At 40.0% G+C, this 9,854-nt stretch overlaps 2 protein-coding genes across 6 annotated transcripts in view; both read left to right on the forward strand.

Annotated features, from left to right (window-relative positions):
• The window catches only part of celsr1a (cadherin EGF LAG seven-pass G-type receptor 1a), a 94,661-nt gene extending 93,825 nt beyond the window's left edge, over positions 1 to 836 (forward strand). For all 4 annotated transcript variants that reach the window (XM_032504919.1, XM_032504917.1, XM_032504920.1 and 1 more), the window contains one exon: positions 1 to 836. This exon is cut by the window's left edge. The gene's annotated coding sequence lies outside the window, so the exon portion shown is untranslated.
• A 7,962-nt stretch (positions 837 to 8,798) lies between these two features.
• The window catches only part of gramd4a (GRAM domain containing 4a), a 52,946-nt gene continuing 51,890 nt past the window's right edge, over positions 8,799 to 9,854 (forward strand). The window contains exon 1 of one of the 2 annotated variants that reach the window (XM_032504927.1): positions 8,799 to 9,237. The gene's annotated coding sequence lies outside the window, so the exon portion shown is untranslated. The remainder of the gene's footprint in view (positions 9,238 to 9,854) is intronic. The other variant, XM_032504925.1, reaches the window with a different exon arrangement.

Below are 9,854 nucleotides of genomic sequence, written 5' to 3' on the forward strand. Positions count from 1 at the left end.
ACACACACACACACACACACACACACACACACACACACATGCATGCACGCATGGATGGAAGATTTCTATGTCTGTGTGTGTGTGTAAGTGACCTAGAATGTCTCAAGCACATGCTCACAGTCAACAGTGACCCTGTATGAACATTAATTATGTGGAATGGAGAGGGATTCCCCCTCCTATTGTTTTTCTGTTCGAGCACTATGAACCTGAAGCCTTCTTTTCCAGTGTCCATCCTGCCTGTTTGTCCAATGACAACACACTCCTGGTTACCAAAGTCATGAACTACAGTAAATGTGCACATAAGGGTTGGAGTCCGTATCACTTTGAACTCGCTTTTATTCCAAAATAGGTGAATAAAAAGATATTTGTTTGTCTTTGGTGGCAAAAAAGTATGGCACAGGATTAGAAGTTATGTTAAGAGCTATGCTTCTTAAGCCCTCGTTGATGGATTTAATGTTTTGAACATATTTTTTTAAATCTAAAATTGACAAAGACAAAGCCTTCGGTATAAATGTAAGTGTGTTTCAATTGCTGAATTTCTGAATCGGAGTTCAAAGTGAATATGATGCCAACTCTAACGCATTTTGCAGCTACTATTAGGCAACTTTAAAGTCTTGTTTACCGCTCACTGAATGCCTTTGTACCATACGTACAACCCCAGTGTTTTTCCTTCCTCTAATCAATGCTGTTGATAAATGTCCTCGTGTTTTTTTTTGTATTGATCCGAGACACTGGAAATGTTTTGTAACATAATGTATATTTATTTTTTATGGTTTAAGACACTGGAAAGAAAAGATGACTGTGACTGTAAAATTAAAGACAAGATGCATTTTTAACTGGCTTGTGCAGCCTCTTACATGTCTGCCTGGAAGGAAGCGTGGCTCGTCGATACATGTACTCTACTCGAGGGAAATTAGGTTACATCAACTTTTTAGGATCAAACAAATGATGAGTAACAGAAAGTGTTGCTCACTAATTTCACGGTTTCCCGCTGGAGGAAGTGATGATCACTTGTGAGTAAATCATCAAAGAGAGATCTCAGGTGTGTATTTTTGTCTTTTAAAATGCTGAATATCCCGTTGTGTCCATTTTACACTGTCAGCCTCTCCCCATGAGTGGTGTGGTCAAACATTAATACACAATTTAATTTATGTTTTGTTTATTTCACAGGAGAGATTTCAGTATTTTTTTATTTTGGCCTGTGGCCATCTCACTGGTCTGAAGTGGGCAGGAAAAATAGGATTTTATCGATAAATTCAAAACTTTAACTTTGATTGGTGCTTCTTTACTCAAACATATTCATTTAGATCAAGAAAAACGTAACCATGTTTTTAGTGAATGTAATACTTCCAGTAGTCCTATTTTCCTATCACGGAAAGAATAATATTGTGGATAAGGGAAAAAAAAAGAATGGAGGGAACAGATGAATAGGTAAACATTTGGAATGAATCCAACCGAGGCAACAGATTTCAAACAGAGGTGCACCCTGAAGTGTCTGCTATGGAGATGTTGTCCATAAAAGGTAAAGTATGGGGAGAGCAGTCTTACTGTCTCAAACTGTCCCGTGCCCAGTGATTAGAGCCCCACTGACTATCAGTAAACAGAATAGGTTTACTGCGGGTGTGTGAGAGGAAGTAAGGGTAAAGGCTGACTGCTCTACAGTGGAACTGAACCCTAAACACAAGAAGTGTGTGTGTGTGTGTCTCAAAGTGGGTGGGTGGTTAGAGGTATGGCAGTATCTTTCTGAGTGGCTGTGTTAATCCTCATAGAACAATGGTGGCATGGTCTTAATAAACCCCCTCACTTTGATCCAACCCTTGGCAGGGCACGCACATGCTCACGGTAACTATTTTTAGCGTGGGCTTTGTGCCCAGCCAGGTGTCGATAAAACACGTTTGGTAGCTCCCATGCAACATGAGATCAAGTTTGAGTTTGTGTATGAGATGACTATTTGTATATTTGTACAACGTTTTATATGTAAAGACTGTTTCAATCAAATCACTACTACAGTACCTCTTGAAAATTTGAGAATTCAATACTACTGTAGATCAAGTGAAAAGATTTCACATAATGGTGAACATCTTAAATTGCATTTAATTAAGAGTTATTGGCATGACAGGTGTCTAATTTAAAGCGATGGCTTGAGATTTTTGGATGTGCGCTTATTCATTTTTTTAGCTATCTTAGTTTAGCATAAACACTTTAAACAGAGGTAGACAGAAACAGGCAACCTGAGGAGACCCCAAGAAGTGACTGCTCTCGGCCAAGATAAATCACACATGACCCCCCCCCCTTAGAAAATGGCGAGTTGTTGTTTTTACACTTTTGATTATTGCATGGCTTTAACAAACTAGATGTGATGTGTTGATGAGGGAGCCTCAAAGGTGCAGGTAGGTGGATTTTGTTACAGAGTTGCTGTAGCTGTTCCCCTGTTTTTACAGTCTTTGTGCTAAGCTAAGCTAACTGGTCGCTGGCTGTGGCTTTAAAAAAAAAAAAAAAAAAAAACACTTTTCCCCACATGTCAAAATACTGCTTTAATGTTAAATCATTTTTTTTTTTCAAAAGAAGTTGCATATTAACCAGAAACAATTTCTACATTGTGCTACACAACTTTGTTGTTCTTAATAATTGACCGTCACTGCAAAACCCTGCATTGAACTTTTCCCCCTTGCATTATTTGCATTTTTCCTCCCACAGCAGCCCACTTTAAGACCCAGCACTTTGCTCTGGCATTCCAAGGTAAGCCGGTGAGACACAGCCCTGCACTTTAATGTTTTACTGTAGGAGCTTGTCTTCAGCCATATGTACCAGATTACTGGAGATGCACTTAGGTGGCAGTGGATCAAAGAGCAGGGGAGAGTGCTCCTTTTGCTTAAACTGGGGGGGGGGGGATTACATCACTGCAAGGTATCTTGTCTCTCCATGTCTTAGTATAGATAAGATAGGTGTACTCATGTCATTGATGTAATGGGTGAGAAGCCATATCAGGGCCTGGAAGTCCATCACACAAACACGCACACATACAGCCTGCTTCCTCTGTGTATTGCCGAGTCATTTATTGTAGGCATGCAGAGTGAAAGGTTAGACTGGAGGGTCAGGTTTCATAAGACGCAAGGGCGGTTAGTTGTTATGGCAACTGAAGCCAGTCCTCTCCTCGGGTAACATAAGGTACAAAGATGAAGTAAGGAGTTGGAACAGAGGTAGAATGTCAAAATAGGACCGGCGGTGGGATTAGTCATTACAATCGTGACACATGGACGTTGTAAGTTTACAGTATGCACTCTGTCTGTGATCCATATCTTCTCTATTACATTACATTAACTTACGTACTAGTAAGAAGTCTGTCAAAACAGGTATCATTTGTCACATGGTCTATATTTCATTTTGGAATAAAACCTTTGACTTAAAATTTGAGTAGTTGAGTAGCCACACATATAATCTTATGGGTTTATCTGAGCGACCTTATGCCCTCCTCTTTATCTCTGGTCCATCACAGCCTGGCAAACTAAATAATTCAGACTCATGAGAGCCACAGTTGGCATCCTAAAGAATCTACTGGGCTGATCATGGTCAGGCAGGAGGGAAGAGGAGGCCTGATGCAATTGTGCCATCTACTGGTAAAGAAATGCAAAGCCACATGGATCAGAATCTGCATCTTTACTTGCCAGGTACAGTATGAAGACCCATGCGAGGAATTTGGCTTTGGATTATACTGTACACGGCTCACAATGTACTTACTCATACAAAACAAACAACAACAAAAAACAAACAATACATACACACTATAAACAGAAACAATATAGACAGGTTGAGACAATAGTGCAATGAAAAGTGCAAAATGTGCAGGAGTGTATTATTTTTTATAATAAATTAATATTGTTTTAATTATGGAGCATAGTGCAAAGAATGCTGGAATAAGTAAGTATTCTGTTAGTATATAAGTATTATATTACAATATGAACAAATGTAAACCTACTGTAGAGTGTGTTCTTGTGAGGAAGGTAATTGAAAAGATTAAAGGGGTCTTCTATGTTTTTTAGGACCCCTTAGCTGAAAGAGAACCCGAGTAGGGACCCCCTACTGCATTGTTGTATACAATTGAGTTTGATATTAATATATTATTTAAACATCATGTTTTAACGTTAAACACACATGTGGAACAGTGACTCCTTAAGCTTAACTGTACGTCCACCAAAGTGGCTACCTTAGCTATAGCATAGTAATAGTACAGCTATCTTCAATGTGTCATTTAAATGTTTTTATTTTCACTAATTGGCCAATTTATCTTTGCTATTGATGTGTTGGATTCACATTAACGTATATTTGCAGAACTTTTAACAACTTTTTGATGTAACTTGGCAGTCCCCTGCTTTAACTCTGAGGACCCCCCATAGGGGTCACGGACCCCCTGTTGAAGATCTCTGAAAAGGATGAGAGAAATTCCTTAAAGTGAGACTAGGTGACTTAACGTTAAATATTAATTACTAAATAAGCGATTAACAAAGTCAAAGTTTGATTGACAGTGAACTGGCATTTTGATTTGAATGTTGGTAAACTGTGATTGGTGTGCAGCAATACAGTACATGCATCACCTTTCTCCAAAAAGCAAAGGCAAGTGTCAGGAAGCAAAATTACTGAAATTGTTCTACATACATGTACTGTACATGTAACTTTTGGTGGAAAATGCTGTGTTCATTTTGGAAACCCATCGCTCATATGAAGGAGTTTAGTATTGGAAATTGTCACTGGCTTTACAATTTCCAAAGTAGCTCTTCGTTTTAAAAGTAAGTGGCTTCAAAAATTGGGGTTTTAATAGAACAATCTGCACAAACCCCTTAATTTTGTAGCTGCAAAAATGCTATACTGTATGGCTACGTTTGGAAAAAATGTACAAAAATATCTTATTTATATGATGTATTTGCTAGCTCACTGTCACTAGTCTGGGTTGACAGACACTGAACAGTGGCCACACCCTAAATCTGTGATGCTGAGATGTACTTTGCCTTGCAAAGTGTCAAATGCATTAGAAAAGAATTGCCACTTGAAACTTGATGTATCCTTTTTTCATAGACATACACATTTAAAAATTAATGTATTATAGACAGCTAAAACCAAGTTTTCTATGATTACAATTGGGCTTTGGTTAGGGTGAGGATTAAACTTTAGCCTCGTAAAGGGTTAGGGCATAGATTTGGAATGAAAATTATAGTTGGGATTAGTTAAAAGAAGAAGCAGCGTTGACATAATGCTGCATACACACGTGGCACAGGTATTAGTGCTGCCAAATATAGAATGTGGTCAATGGAAGGTCTTCAGAAATATAGCAATCCAAACACTATTTCAAGTTATAGCAATACAAATTAGTACAATTTAAACACGTTCTTACTGCATGAAACAGGTCATTATAAAAAATATCTCTGTTACGATGCATTGAAAATCATTCTGAATTCCTTGCTAATTATTTGCTAAAATTAAAATATAATAGTAGTATTCAATCAACCATCTTCCTCAATTGTGTTTTTCATTAGCAGCCTCGTTATCCATCGTCCTCTTACTCCCAACTGTTCTATAATTGACTCTGGATGCACAGGCCAGTTGCATAAGACACACGTGGTTGTGGAACCCTCTAGAAAATACTGATTTGGGATTAAGAGGTTTATTACGGGTTTTTTAATGAGCACAGAGGGAGGATTTGGGGAATTTCAACAGCAGTACTCTTGCTAGGAGACATTTGCTGAAAAGGATCACGAACCAGAAATACATTGTGTGTGGAGGTGGAAGTGTGTGTTAAGCGTTACTCAGGGGAATCCCATCTAAAAGCATTAGTCCAATTGTTTGCTGCACAATCTCTGATGACTACGCAAACCCTGAGTGGTATCCCATTTAAGCTTGTAGTGTTTACAGGTTGAGAGCCAATGATACAGCATGTGCTGCTAATATGGCCTGCAAGAGACATGATGTCTAAAACTTAGAGATCAACAAGAAGACACACAAAAACACCTGCAATAACTGATTTCCTGGCCACTCGGAGGCAGCAAAAACAAGTTGTAAACACAAGAATGACATATTATCCAAGTTGCTATGGAAAGGTTAGCAATAAGTGTCCTTACATGCAGGAGATTATTGGCAACATTAGCATTTATTTGAAGTTGTGTTTCTTGCCACCTGACACATGTGAGTTTAGTATTCTATCTCCTTTTAGCTCTGTTTTTGGTCTCTGCCAACTGCTTAGAAAAATACCTGGCTCTTTAGATGTTTTAAGCTCCCCAATGCTCACTAGCTAGGTGCTAGCCTCGCATTGCCAGACCTATCTCTACAGTGTTGTGTCAGCGTCAGTGCTGGAATAGCTTGGTGCTGAGTTTGTCTGACTTTTTTTATTTATTAAAGGTCCCATGACATGATGCTTTTTGGATGCTTTTGTATGTACCTTAGTGGTCCCCTAATACCATATCTGAAGTCTCTTTCCCAATTTCCGCCTTGGTGCAGAATTACAGCCACTAGAGCCAGTCCCACAATGAGCTTTCCTTAGGATGTGCCATTTCTGAGTCTGTAGCTTTTGAGGAGACGGGGGGGGGGGCTAGGGGTGTGGCCTTGACCAACTGACACTTTGCTTGTTTGACAGCCATGATGTCTCTCTCTGTCATGGGTGGGCCAAATTCTCTGGGCGGGCAAAGCAGAAAAGGGAGGGGGGTAACCTAATCCTTATGACGTCATAAGGAGCAGGATTCCAGATCGGCCCATCTGAGCTTTCATTTTCTCAAAGGCAGAGCAGGACACCCAGGGCTCGGTTTACACCTATTGTCATTTCTAGCCACTGGGGGACCATGGGCATGCTGGGGGAATGCATGTTAATGTAGAAAAAAAACTCATGCCATGGGACCTTTAAAACAGAAAACCATGCTTAGTAGAGTGCTACCCAGCCGTTCTTCAGATAGTACACAACGTATTCAAATCTGCGGAAACAATGAATTGCCTATATTACATTCTGGAGCCACGCTCTTCACAGTTTTCCTGCTGCTTTTCATATAATCTGATCAGTAATGCAAAGTACTGTCCCACTGGACATTTCTCTGTTCTTAAGGTCTGCAGAAAGTACTCATGAACTGGACATGGAAGGACCTCTCTGTCAGTGCTTCAGACATTTGCCTAAACAAATGTGAAGGCAACCTAAATGTGCACTGTCTCTCTTTGTCAGTTGTTTAGTCTTCAGTAGCAGCTAAAGCCACACAGGCATGGACTTCTCGTCAACAGAAGTCGCACCTCGGAGACGGTAGGACACAGCTTTGACTTTTTCTAACTGTTTGACCAACCTATTGATGGGATGAAATGATAAAAGTCTGATCCACTTTTCACAACATGTTGAATTCTTATGTAGGCTGCTCACAGACAGTATGTCTGTGGTGAGGAGGAGGTGGCAGCAACACGACAGCCGCAGGACAACCAGGCCGAAGCTCTAGTGAGGACAAGACTACACTGATCCTCATCGGCCTCATTGGTAGTCTTACTGCAGACATAGAAAGTACTTGTGATTACTTCCCTGTAATCTATGGTCTCATCTCAGGGGTCAGGAGTCAGTTGACTCGTATTTCTCTCCCTTACGTTATATCATCTGTATCACACTCTTTGGCCCTTCAAACCCCTCTCCGTCTTTGTCCGTTTTGATCATAAATTCATTTGCACTGTACAAGTGCAGCAACAGGAGATTATCAGAGGTATCTGTTAACTCAAGTTCACTTCATCGCTCAGAAACATGACTGCTGAAGCAGAGGGATAACTGGGACTTCAGCGAAGACTCCTGGTTTCCGTTACTTACAGAAGGCAAAAAGAAGCTCACAGATGGACAAAACAAACATGCAAAGGTTTGCGCTTCACATTGCTTTTGGTTCTGAATATTATTTTCAGGATTTGTGGATTTTGTTGTTGTTGCAGGAGTAATGATGCTCAAGTGTCCATTTATCTATTCAGCCTACTTAAACTCATTGACTTATTTTAGACATCAACCATCAGTAGGCTTTACGAGAAGTCGAACACAGAGCAACCTGTAGGAAGGTGGTAAAAGAAACCACCTTTAAACTAAACAAATATGTTAGAGCCACGTATTTAGACTAACACACATTGTTATTTATGGTTACATTAGGGTCAAGCCATAGGTTATGAGGTCATATTAAGTAGTGAATCAAGGATTGATCTTGTAAAAGAGAAATAATCTGGTACAAAAATGAACCAAATACCTACCGTATACAGTAGATTCTAGTAAACTGCTATTCAAACAGGTTTGTCGGAGACAGGGCCAGAACTACCAGCACAATAAGGTCCTCCCCTCAGTATTTTCTTCTGGCAATTTTGGGGGTTTAGCAACCTACCTTGGGCAGATTATTTGCCACTGTCAAAAACAAATTTTAGTATTTTTCCACCAGAATTTGTTTCCTGTGTGTGTAAAAGGCTTTGAAACAGTATGTAGACCTTGTCATTAAAGTATTTTACTGGTCTGTAATTCCCTTATTTGTTATAATTTCTTAATTTTGGAAGATATAGTATAGGCTAATATATATAGTAATAGGCTAACTATTTAATTTGATAGGGAAAACTAACAAGGTTTAGTTGTAGGGCATTTGGTAGGAATGGTATAGTAGCCTAACATTAGAGTTCGTCTTTTTGGTTAATTAGAAGATAAAACAGAAATGCTTAACGACAGTGTAATCAGGCCATTGTCTATGGTTTACCCACATGTTTCATTATTTAAGACTAGGTGATAGTGGCAGCCACAGGGCGGTGGTAAGAGGCAGAGGTGACAGTGTTTCCGTCCAGTCTCTGAAGCATCATTTACCGCTAACGGCCCCTTTAAGAAAGCAGCGCCGAACACTGACGAAATCTCCTCGGCCCGCTCCCTGCCCGTTTCTGCGAAATCAACAAGACGAAGGCAAGCTTAAGCTAACGAGTATCTGCAAGCTCCGGGCGAACGGTGCTGGTCAGTGCAGCTTTCTCCAGTCCAGACGGGAGGGAGACGCAACTGGTATCTTTTTCTCAGTGTGTGCCTGTCTAACCGCTCAACAGTCAGCAGTCGGTGGACAGACAAGCGGATATTGTTGGGATGGATGGACCAAGTGAGCAGTTTTCGCCGTCGTGAGACTGGCGCTAATTTGGACGTCCTGAGCAGCAGGTGTAGCCTACTGAAGGATAAAGCAGACCAAAGGCAATCTCAGTGTTCATGAAACTTTGCTACGATTTACGTGCTGGGTAAGAATACTTAAGCTATCTTTATAACGTTCTTCAAATGTTTGCTAGAAAACATTGAAGGGTATTGTTAAATGCCAACCGCCTGTCTTACTGTTACGTCGGGGTCAGCCAAAATGCGGATTAACTGTTACAGTATTTCTCATGTTGTGTAACGTTATGTTGTTACTGATATGAGAAAATGTCCGACCGTTTGAGGGTTTATTGTAACAGTTAACTCGAGGCCTTACGTTAGCTTGCCAAATTAAAACTCCAGCGTTTATTTATAGTCGCTGACTCAACTGCTAGTTAGAATATAACGGAATCATTTGAATTCAACAGTGCAGTGTGGCCTATCTAACGGTAAACTGTTACGTTGCCATCGTGAACGTCAACATCAAAGTCTAACGGTCGTCCGCTGCCTTCGAACACCCGTAATTACAATATCACTGAAAAATGTTACAGCTTCTTTGTAGGCTATTTATCTTTCTTTCTTTTTTTCTTTTCTTTTTACAATGAATTATGGTTCAGTTTTTCATTCATGTTTGGACATTATGCAAATTAACTTGTAGACTTGAAACTTGACCGTTGACGTTACATTGAAGTACGTTTTTGTCAAAGCTAATGTACCGTACCTTTTT

The sequence above is a fragment of the Etheostoma spectabile genome, chromosome 23 (assembly GCF_008692095.1).
Source record: "Etheostoma spectabile isolate EspeVRDwgs_2016 chromosome 23, UIUC_Espe_1.0, whole genome shotgun sequence".
Lineage (NCBI taxonomy): Eukaryota > Metazoa > Chordata > Actinopteri > Perciformes > Percidae > Etheostoma > Etheostoma spectabile.